The sequence below is a fragment of the Malurus melanocephalus genome, unplaced genomic scaffold (assembly GCF_030028575.1).
Source record: "Malurus melanocephalus ecotype Western Australia unplaced genomic scaffold, MMel_1.1 scaffold_340, whole genome shotgun sequence".
NCBI classification, from domain to species: Eukaryota; Metazoa; Chordata; class Aves; order Passeriformes; family Maluridae; genus Malurus; species Malurus melanocephalus.
In genome coordinates, this window is record NW_026623572.1 from 450,397 (window position 1) to 462,384 (window position 11,988).

Sequence of the window (11,988 nt, forward strand, 5' to 3'; positions counted from 1 at the left end):
TCCGTCGCCCTGCGTCCAGCAATGTGGAAACACAGGTTTGCTCTCTATCTGTAGGGTCATGGAATGGTTTGGGTTGGAAGGGAAAAAATTCCAGAATGGTTGGGGTGGGAAGGGCCCTCTGGAGATCACCCAGTCCAACCCCATGCCAAGATATGGTAACCCAGAACAGGTGACAGGAATGTGGATGGGTTTGGGATGTCCTCAGACAGGGACACTCCACGCCTTCCCTGGGCAGTCCCAGAGCTCTCCACACTCCACGGAAAGAGGGTTGAGGAAGAATTCCACATGGTTTAGTTTATGACCATTGCTCCTCATCCTGCTGTTGGGCACTGCTGGAAGGAGTCTGGCACCATCCTCTTGGCACCAAACACCATCAAGCTCATCCCATTCCACCCCCTGCCATGGGCAGGGACACCTTCCATGTGTCCAAGCCCCATTCAACCTGGCCTTGAACACTTTGAGGAATCCTCCACCTTAAGACCTGCCAAATTCTCAACCAGCTTTGTCTTTTCCTTCTTTTATAAAGTAAAATTTGTAGGTTATTTTGCATCCAGCCCAAYCCACTGCATTTCCAGGGGGCTTTTACAGAATTTGCCAGTTAAGCATTAATTTCCCCACTGTAAATGTGTTCCTTGACTGCAGTAAAGGAAGYTCCTAATCCTAAAAGCAGTTTTTAGACAAGTCTCCACATATTTTCAGGGATAAATCTAGTCTTGGATTGAACTTGTTTACTTTCAAGTCAGACAGGGTCCAGGAGATGTAAATAAAAATGCAAGCTCTCAAAATCCGGTGTTCCTGTGAAGTGGTTCCACATGTTCCCTAGCTTCCAGTTCTTTCTTCTAACTCCAAAATCTCCCTTAAAAAAATTAGTTTCCTAGGCAGAAAGKAGTAATGGAAACAAGTTAATGACTCCAATTAACTTGGTGTGTCTGTAGCATTTCTTGAGAAAAATTATTTTCAAGAATGCTGGAGTTAGAATAGAGGGAAAGGGAATCAGTGTGGAAAATTCCAGCACCTGGGAGAAGACATAGGCACAACACCAGCCTTGGARTACAGATAGAACCTACAGAGCCCTTGCATTTGGGAAGGGCTTTTCCCWCCATACCAAACTTCCTCCTTCAGAGGAGAAGGAGCAGAAGAGGAGCCTCCATACAGCATCTTGCTTTTACATATGGGAAAAATATTTCCCTCCCAGTCTCTAGGGAAAGCAAAAACAAATAAAAAGGGGRAAAAAGCAAAAATAAGCAGAGTCCACCTCCTATCTCGCCTCCTAGAAGGTCCCCAAGCACATGGAGAGGCTGGGAAAAACTGCTCAGTTCCTGGAGCTCCTCACTCCAGAGTGAGAGACTGGGAATGTGGCTGYATCCCTGCTCCCTGGCTGTCTGCTGCAAACGTGATGAAAGCTTGGAGGATGTCTGTGACTGCAAAGGCTTTGCAGGGAAGCGCCGAGCGTTGATGGCTGTTTTGTAGTCTGGGAGGTTAAATAAAAAATTAACAGCGACAAAAAGCGGGATAACTGCAGGGAAGCGCTCATCAGAGCYGGGAAATGCCACGGAATGTGTTTGAAGAGGAGGAAAGTGTTCCAATTAACAGAACAGACAGCTCTGCAGTGAAACTCTCTGGTTCKGCATAAGGGAAAAGAAGCAGGGGATTTGTTTTCCATCAGAGTCCATTTGGGAACTGGCACTGGTCATTTCCATAGCAGCTYAGGGATGTACCAGTGCCACTGAAGCCACCAATGTGCCCAATCCACACTGATTTGGGGTCAGTTTTGTGATGGGGACACATCTGTTCCAGATGTGCACCAAACACCTTCACACTGAGCCACCGGTGACTTGAGCCCCACATGGTGGTGACACAAAGCTGAGGGTGCCACAGTCATTCCCAGCCACAGAGAGCAAGAAGAGTACCCCACAGTACTTTTTCCATGCTGATATTTTAAGGCTAATTAATTATTACGACAAAACAGGTTTTAAATGCAAAATTTTGGGAAGAACTGAGGTGTTTAAGATGTCCACGGAGAAAAGCTGTATGGAAATTGTTAATGATTTCTATCTTATTAAAGATGAACTTGGGCTCCCTTCCTACTCCCATCAGTCACTGAAATTGTGTAATGCACTTTCTGCCAACTGTTTCCCTCAGAGCACAAATCAAAGACCTTGTTCCACGCTGGACACACCCCGGAACACCGGAGTGCGATGGGAAGTCATAAACCAGGAACTGCTCTCCAGCTCCAGCCAGCAGGTGAGAGCACAAAGTAAAATCATGGAATGGTTTGGGTTGGAAGGGACCTTAAAACTCATCTCATTTCACCTCCTGATATGAGCAGGAACACCTTCCATGAATCCTGTCCAACCTGGCCTTGGACAACTGGCATGATCCCAGCCTCACCAAATCACGCCCAAAGAAAAGGTGAATTTCAACTGCAAGATGCCCAGATGACAAGAAATGCTGAAGTCTCAAGGTTCAGTTAAGTAAGACACACCATAAAATTGCAGTTCCACGCCCAGTTCCTGATTTGTGTCGACTCATTCCGAGCCCTGACAGACACTTTCATCCCAAGGGCTCCTCCCAGAGATGGGAGGGCTCGGCGTCACCCCCACCTTTCCTCCTTTCCACCATGCCAGGTGACCCCAGGCCATCCCCAGGACATTGGGAATGTTCTCCCAAGCCCAACTCACACCCAGCTCAGCCCTTTCCCACCTGGAACACCCCTTGCAGTGAACCCTACTCATCATCTGCCTGCACSACTCAACCAGGAGCAGGGAAAAGGYTCCTGCTTTGTGCATGAATTTCYAGAAGTGTTCACCCCCYGGCAACGTTCCCACCCCGCTGTGAATCCAGATTAAAATCAGATTGCWGGGAAGAAGGTAAAGCGAAGGTTTGAACTTGTCGTGCTGAGCAAACACAGCAAATTGCCTGGAATCAGCATCCCACAGAGCCAGGGGTCTGGGAATGTGGCTGCTCCAAGGCTGGCAATTCAGGTGTGATGGTGACAAAGGATTATTTGTATCGCTTGGATAATTGTATCTTTTCTTCACTTGATCAATACCAGAACAGCAGGAAAAAAAATATTTTCATTTCAAATATCAGGTCCTGGTGATCTGCCACTCCTTCCATCTTCACAGATGAGAAACTCCCTTTATCCCATGGTGAAATCCCACTCCTTTATTTYCCCCATTTCTACCGTTTGATGCAAAGGCTAATCATCTGGTTTTCTATAAATGACTTTTAAAAAATGCAAAGAGTTCAGAAGCATCCAAAAATACCCTTATTTGTTCCAAAGGGATCTGTTGGAACACACCTTCCCTGCCCTCTTCCCCACCTACAGCTCGTCATCCTTAGCAGGAACTCTCTGATGAACACATGGTGAGCAGCCCCCAAGTGCTCATTTCCATAGCAAAGGGAGTGATTCTTGGCGTTGGATCAGAGCCATTTTGATCTGGCTGCTCTCCAAGGAGAAGGAGGGGGGAATGTGCTGCCTGTGGTTGGAAGGAGCAGCGACTGCGGCTCGCTGGGCTCACCAGGGAGAGCAGGTGAAAAACCCAACGGGGGGAGCAGGAGCCTGAGCACCCCAAAAGAGTCCTGTCCCTGCCACAGACTGTCCTTAAACTGGAGGATTGTTTAGTCTCATCTTTGCTTCTCACTCCTGCAGTGCAAAGGATCCCCTTTTCCTCCTCCTCTTCTTCCTCCTCTTCCTCCATCTCCAAGAAAATCCACAGCTCTGACTGCTACAGGTTCTCTCAGCAGAGTCATGGGCTCCTGGCTTGCACAGTTCATGGAATGGTTTTGTTTGGAAGGAACCTGAAAGCYCATCCAGTTCCACCCTCTGCCATGGGCAGGGACACCTCCCACCATGGCCTTGGACACTTCCAGGGATCCAGGGGCAGCCACAGCTTCTCTGGGCAACCTGTGCCAAGGCCTCGCCACTCTCCCAGACAGAATTTTTTTCCAATATCCCATCTAAATCTACTCTCTATTGCCTTAAAGCCATTCCCTCTTGCCCTGTCCTTCCATCCCTCATCCCCAGCCCCTCTCCTGCTCTCCTGGAGCCCCTTTAGGCCCTAGAAGAGGCTCTGAGCTCTCCCTGTAGAGCTGGGTGAGCACCCCAGCTCTCCCAGCCTGGCTCCAGAGCAGAGGGGCTCCAGCCCTCCGAGCACCTCCGTGGCCTCCTCTGGACCTGCTCTAACAGGTCTGTGTCGTTTTTGTGCCACTTTTAGGATTATCAGGTGAGACACCAACACCTGAGATGATTCACCCTAAAGAAAGGCTGATTCAGCCTCTATCACACTTGCAAAAGGATGAGYTGGGTGGTTCAGGGAGCCTTGGGAAGTGACTTTGGAAATACCCAAGTGGGAAAGGAAGTGTATCCATAGCTAACGGGGCTGTGCTGGGGATTTGCTATTAGGAAGTGGACTTGGAACAAAAGCTTTAAAAAAACAAGTTAATTAGATCACTGTCCATGCTGTTAAACCTTGGCTGAGGAACCATCTTCCATCTAATTGCTAGACAGAAAAATATTTTTGAGGGGTAAAGGGCAAATTTAGAGGATTTAAAACCTCCTGACTGGGAGCTGAAAGGCCTTTAAATTTTGCCAGAGTTACAACCCTCAGCAAAATTAAAACAGAAGCACTGGACACCCTGCAAAGGCCTCCACAATAGAAGTGCTGACAGATCTACGGCTGCTGAGCTCCTGGATCCCGCTCGGCCACACACGGCATCTTGGTGGGGACAGAGGAACAAGCCTTCCAATCTCTTATTTATCCCCTCCCTGAGTGACTTTCAGCTGAATTTTACCAAAACTTTGGGTTYATCACCCGGTCTGTGCCCTGTGGACAGCCCAGCCCTTGTGGCAGCTTTTCAAAGGCCCTTGGAAAKGCTGGATGCCGCCAGCCGCGCTCGCACAGGGATACTTTTCATTCCACTCCTTTCTGATCTCCCATCACGATGTGTCACAAGAGCTACCATGAGTTTGCCCATTTTCCTGTTTATAAAGGATTTATCTGTCTCAAGAATCCAACAGATGGATTTCTGTGGCTTCGGAGGGTTTGCAGCCTGCTTATGCAAGAGGAAATGCATCCTGCTAGGGAACACTTACAGGAAAACCCCCCACTAATGGCAAAATCCTGCTCAGCCCATGTGATTGTGATCCCTTCTGGAAAGGGAGGCATTGGAATAAAAGGCCAGTTGAAGTCAGACAGCCGGAGGCTACAGTTAAACAGGGGGTGAGGAGATACAAATCCAGTGGATAGGGAGAACWGCATTCATAAAAGTTTGGTACTTGGTACTGGAAAGGCTCTTCCTTAAATGGAAAAAGTCAAATTGCAGCTGTTGATGGTGAATCTCCAAACTCCCAGTTTGAGCCTTGCTGAGGAGCTTTGGAATAAAGGCCCAGTCTCRATTATTAACAAATGAGAAGGAGATTTAAAATAATAATTATCAGGAGGTCAGTGGTTGGACTTAATAATCTTAAAGGTCTTTTCCAACCTCAGTAATTCAATGGTTCTATTGAATGCACCAGCACCAATTATGAATGATGTTATGGGAAGGACAGGCTGCTAGGGTCAGCAGGGAGAGGGGATGGTGCCATTGGGAAAACCCAGAAGATTTCCAAGTACCAACTATGAGGCCCAAGATCTTCCTGAACACCTGGGCTGAGCCACTTAGGTCTCATCTGCAAAACCAGTGGGTGCTCAGAGCTGGTTTTATAAAAAAAATATAGGAAGTATGTTATAATCCTAAACAAAAACGAGGCCATGGATATTCCAAGCTGCCCCTGGCATGGAGAGAACACCCGAACACCCTCCCTGGGAGCAGGACTGAGCTACATCTGTGGAGCAGTTGGTCATCCTGGAGAYAAGCACTGCAGAAAAGCCCACCAGSAATCTGCTAATTCACTCCTCAGAGCGCTTTGAACATCCCATGGAAGATAAGGTACAGAGCCACACATGGAAGGGAAGACAGAAGCATCCAGAGGGTTTGAAGCCATTAAAACACCCCTTGTGCTTCCTGCTCCTCATGGCAAGGATGGCTCCATCCAGATCCACCCCCTTYCACTATCCCWGGTTGCTCCAAGCCCTGTMCAACCTGGCCTTGGACACTTCCAGGGATGGGGCAGCCACAGCCTCTTCAGGAACCCTGGGCCTCACCATCCTCACAGGGAAGAAATTTCTCCTAMTATCTCATYTAAACCTACCCTYGTTCAGTTTGAACCCATTCCCCCTTGTCCTGTCACTACATGCTCTTGGGAAGCTTTATCTCCCTGTCAGGTATCCACAGAATCAAAAAAACTCAGTCTCGTGACACAAAGTCTTGCAAGACTCGGGTGAGGAAGGAAGTGGGGGGAAAAAAATGTCACGTGGCTAAAAAACTTCAACTAAAAAACTTCAACTAAAAACTTCAGCTCACCCCACAACTTCACATGAAACCTTAGCAGAAAAAAAGGAACAGCCACGAATGCCTTGATGCAGTTTCTGTATAAAACACAATATTATTCCCTCTGCATATCCCTTTTCCAATCAATCCATATCCAGCCCATTGCTGACAGAACTGTTGTTTTCAGCTGTTCAGAGTTATTTAAAACAAAGGTGAACACTACTACAGATGGCCACAATTCCAAAACACATCATATTTGTGTGCAGATTATTTTCWGTCTTTGGTTACTTGAGCCTAGGTTGAGCAAGAGCCTGCCATCTGATTTCACTTCATTTTAAGGACAAAAAGCTGGAATATGAACTTAATACTGAAATTTCCAGCTGTTCTACCACTGGCAAGAATCTATTTTGGGATGGGAACCTAAACCACAAACTACCAGGGAATTTGATTATATCTCATCTGGGGAGCCCAGCACATTCARAAACGTAACATAACCCAAACTTTGAATAAGCTGAAATTTCTGTTCTGGATGAAGYGCAAGGTGTTGGCTGCAACCTGTGAAACACTTGATACAACTCTGGATTTCAGAGCTGTAACCTGAAATGATCATATGAAAACCTCTAGMATATGAAGAACTCTTAAGTCAGAARTGCCTKTAGAGCKCAAATCTCCCAGGATCACTGAGAAGGACTCGTTATTTCCTGAGGGTTTACCTGTGTGTGCTCGCCTCATATCTTCCCCCTGGGGCTATTTTCACTTTGAGATTTCCAGGGATACAATTCATCTTCTTGGGGAATCACCTGGTTGTGGAAGGTGTCCCTGCCYRTGGCAGGGAGGTGGAATGAGATGAGCTTGAAGCTCCCTTCCAAGCCAAACCCTTCTGGGATGATCTTACCACTCCCACACGTTGTCACTGTATCTCCACATCCAACATTACATCATTGACCATAATCTGCAGTGACAAARGGACGCCGCAGTTAAAGTCATTACACTGAACTGAGAGCGTTGTCTGGCTTCATTTAATCTGTGTCATCTACCAGAAAGGCAGAGCAATGAATGCACACAAAAATCATTACACAAAATAATTCAGCAGGAGCCATAGCGGGATGGRTAACAGCAGCAGGAATGGGAGTTCTCCTGCTCACTGGAGCAGCAGCCTCCAAACAACCTCTTTTTTTTTGGTTTATTTCTTTTAGAACATCCTCTGTCAGCTGACACTAAAGCTGCTCCACCTCCTAGGTGGTGGGGGATGTTTTAGGGGATGTTGGGATGGTGGTAATTTACTACAGACTGGGCAAAAAAGGTTATTAAACTGAAACAAGGAGAGCAAAGTGGAGAGGAAAAAACAAAGGATCGAAACCCAGGACAAAACCTCATAAAGATATACGAAATACAAGGCCAAGAGAGCAGGGATTGAACATTCCAGRTRCCTCAGAGTATTCAAATCCAGGTTGGAGCRTGGAAGGTGTCTCTGCCCATGSCAGGGTGTGGAATGAGATGAGCTTTAAGGTCCCTTCCAACCCAAACCATTCAGGGATTCTGTGATCCCTGCATTTCAGCTTCCACTTTTGCTGCCAGCAGAGATGGCTGCAGCGTGGCTGGACACCACTGAAGCTTTTTACTGCATAAGGAAAGGGAATTCTCCCACACGCTCCCACCTCCGACACCGCTGTTCCAGCAGCCGACCACAGAAGGCTGTGGCCTTTCACATGATCCCCTCCAAAAATCCCTCATTTTCTTTTCCAATGGAATAAACACCAGAGAAGCTTCTTTGCACACTGTATCCCATCCACAGCCACGAGACAGAGCGACAGCCTCAACAACAGCCCTGGGAGCTGCAGARACATCACAGGGATGCTCCCTCCTGCCACCCATCCAAGCAGCTTCCTGCCATGGGGAGGAGAAGCAGGGCTCCAGATCCCGAGGGAAACACGAGCAGGAGCGCTCAGCTCTCCCAGGATTTCAGCTAAGAGAAGTCAGTGATAAAATGCTTCTCCCCAGCACTGACCTAGTTCTCTTATCAGAGCTAACAGGGAAGTAGCAATCTGGTCAGAGCTGCTGCCCCAACCCGCTGGATTCCTCTCTCRCTCAAAGATTACATGCCAGCGTTTTCCAGGCCATATTCCCGAGATATGCTGGAAGCTTTTCATTTTTTTGGGCAAAGGTTGGTGGTTACAAACAGAAAAAAAGCTCTTCCCCAGCACAGCTTCAATAAATTCTCACCAAATCACCACCAGATCCCAGCATTCCCAACCATGCACCTTTTTCTAATGGAGTGCTCACAGCAGAAAAATACTGTATTTTCAACTATATTTTCTCCTACAACTCAAAGCAATCAAATCTGCCTAAATGAAATGATTTATTTCATAGGTTCCTATGTGTGTGATAGAGGAGCTCACCAGCAGCACTAGACCTGAAACTCAGCCTCTACCCAGGATTCATCCGTCATCTCTGATGGTAGATTTAAGGAGAAGTCAAGCAGACAGCAGCTCCCAGATGCTGGAGCCTAAAGCACAGGAAGAACAACAYCTGCAGGATTTCCCATTCTGCTGGAGTCAAGAAGAGGTGCACACACAAAAGGAACTCAATTAACACGGTGTTTTCTAAGCACAGTTCCTGGTAAGCTCCAGTGGACATTACTGGAACCATTACCCGCTTCTCCTCGCTAACTTAATTGGATTGTTCCTTAAAAAGTGGCCAGAAGATTCAGTGAGAGTTGAAATCCCAGAATGGTTTGGATTGAAAGGGATCTTAAAGCTCATCCAGTTCCTCCCCCTGACATGGGCAGGGACACCTTCCACTGTTCCAGGTTGCTCCAAACCCTGTCCAGCCTAGCCTTGGACACTTCCAGAGATCCTGGGGCAGCCACAGCTTCTTGTAGACAACCTGGCTACAGGTGGAGCCAGGGCCTCACCACTYTCACAGCCAGGAGTTCCAATATCCCATCCATCCCTGCCCTCTGGCAGTGGGAAGCCATTCCCTCATGTCCTGTCCCTCCGTCCCTTGTCCAAAGTCCCTCTCCAGCTCTCCTGGAGCCCCTTTAAGCATTGGAAGGAGCTCTGGAGTCTCCCTGGAGCTTTCTCTTCTCCAGGTGAACACCCCCAGCTCTCCCAGCCTGGCTCCATGGCAGAGAAGCTCCATCCCAATTCCCAAAGGAATTCAGAAGTTGTTTTCTATTCCTCAGTTACAACACCCCATGACATCCACAAGAAGAAATTCTAAACAGTAAAGGTTTTTTAAGTGACAAAACGTTGCAGCTCCCAGTTCTTCCAGAGCACTGCACCATCAGGGAAGCAGAACCTGCAGAGCCCCCTGCTCCAAACACCAAATACCAAATTAACTGGGACACAAATTCCTCCCAACTCCGGAATAAGGCAGAAACAACAGATCAGCACAAGCAAGGCTCCCAAAGAGCCCGGCCAAGAGTGAGTCAGACTGACCAAACCAGGAGCAGCATTCTCCACATGACCCGGCCTGACCACAGCGGCTCCAAGCTCTGCTGGACCGAGCAGAGCACCCAGAGCCTGCGGAGGAGCCGGCGCTGCCTTGGGGAATGTGACTGGGGAGCATAAGGATGGCCAAGTGCAGTGACAGCACCTCATGGACCAACACCAGAGCCACACATCTCCTGCTGGAACAGCAAACAGGATGGGCCAGAGACCCAGAGAATATCTCAGGCAGACTGGAGGTACGGCAGAGAGCGGCATGGTCCATCACAGTGGAATTTTGAGTGGACACACTCTGCTCCAAAAAGTGTCAATGAGCTCGGCTGAGTAACAGCTTCACCCAAATGCTGAGCCCAAATTCCTCCACTTCTCAACACCCACCCAAAAGGTGAGGCACCCACACTGAACTGCTTTTAATGTTCTCAAAATAACCTCAACAATGGTTAATTGTCAACGACAASACAGCATCCTCACCCCAGGATGTGGAAGGTTAGGGCCGGACAACGCCCGACATCTCAGATTTTAATGCAGTACAAACAAGCTGCAAAATGAATCTCAATGCTCCCAGTTTGAACTGGCGTGTGTTTCTCCACATTTCCATTTGCTGTCCTGCCAGCTCTTCTGGCCAAGCAGCCTATAATTCCAAGAGCACCATTGTCATTCCGTCCCGTTTCCGTAACGTGCAATTTGAAATCAGGGCTGGGGGAGGGAGGACAGGGCAGGAGGAGGCTRAAACTCAAATCCAGATAGTTCCGTCTGCTAACTTGATTTTAAATCCCTATCTCATGGTGCCAATTACATTCYCCCAAACATCTGTTTTAGCAGAGGCTTCCAAGTTCAAACACATTTCCTCTGTCCTACAGATGTTCTTTGTCACTGACCTATCATGGGACGACGCTGAGAGGGCACAACCTGGTGTCAAACACTGAGTGTGACACACAGCACCTTTCTCACCTCTCTGGGCAGCAAAAAAACAAAACTTAACTCAGGGAACTAGATTTAGTCTATTAAGGAGCTTTAATAAACATTCCTGCTGCGCTGTGAAGAAAGATTTCAGATCCAAGAAGGAAAAACATCTTCCTACCCCTGTCCTTGACACATCCACAACAGCACCTCCACCTCTGAGATTCCCTGAAAGRGAGATTCGCACCCACCTCAACACACACTGGGCAAAGGTTGATTCCGTGGGGAATTCTTGGACCTGCAGCTGGTTGCTCTCAGCTGGAGAACTSGTTTCCAGTGAAGAATTACAGCCTGTGCCTGCTGACCTTTAAGCTTTACTTACCTGTTGGCTTGACTGTCACGTTGCTGCACGTGCAACCCACACTCCCAGTCCTTTGGGAATCCCTGTGGCATTCCCAACAGCTCCGGAGGAGCCCGGCCAAAACAACAGGCAGGATTACACCCAGATTACACCCTGCTGGTTTTTATGGGAGCTTTTAGAGTACTTAAGAATTCTCTGAATAGAGCAGAAGATCGATGTGGCAAAGCATGGATACAAAGAACAAAAAGATAACCTTTACCCCCAAAGCAACATCAGGGAGCCAAGGGAAGAGCAGGGAGATAACCTCAGGGTAGCCTGACCCTAACCAGGGGTGCCCACCTTTAAACAGCAGCACCTTAAAACAYCACACAGAACAAATTGTTCCAGAAAGGAGCAATTTTCCTGGCAGTGGCCAGGAAAAAGATGCTGGAAGCACAGCAACACTCAGCTAGAAGTGTTTTGTGCCTACCCCTCAGGCTGTGCTAAAGCAGAATATATTGCAGAGGAATGTCTGGCAACTCGTGTTTGCCTAAGCTGGCTCAGGATTCTCTCCTGCCTTGCAAATTGATCTCAGCAGATCCAAAAATTCAAATAAACCCTCAAAAAATATCACTGAAAACTTAAAAAAAAAAAAAATGTAGTACACCTCCTGTTCTGAACGAGACAGCTTTGGGCCTCCAACCTCCAAGATATGGTATCATTACTATCAGTACTGCAGAAAGGAAAGGAGGAAGAAATTGAGTTGAAAAGTGTAACAATGATAATTTATCCACATGTACACATCCCACCAGGTGTGCTGGGGAAAATACCTGAACCATGTGTAAAACAGCTCCACATAGCAGTGGAGCATACATGCTACAAGTAGTACGTGCTACAAGTATTCCCAGCCTAGTACCTGCCAGA

At 47.7% G+C, this 11,988-nt stretch overlaps 1 protein-coding gene across 1 annotated transcript in view; it reads right to left on the bottom strand.

Annotated features, from left to right (window-relative positions):
• Nucleotides 1-11,044, bottom strand: part of CORO1C (coronin 1C) — a 31,545-nt gene extending 20,501 nt beyond the window's left edge. Inside the window, exon 1 of the mRNA XM_057378117.1 lies at nucleotides 10,976-11,044. The gene's annotated coding sequence lies outside the window, so the exon portion shown is untranslated. The remainder of the gene's footprint in view (nucleotides 1-10,975) is intronic.
• Between the last annotated feature and the right edge of the window lie 944 nt (nucleotides 11,045-11,988).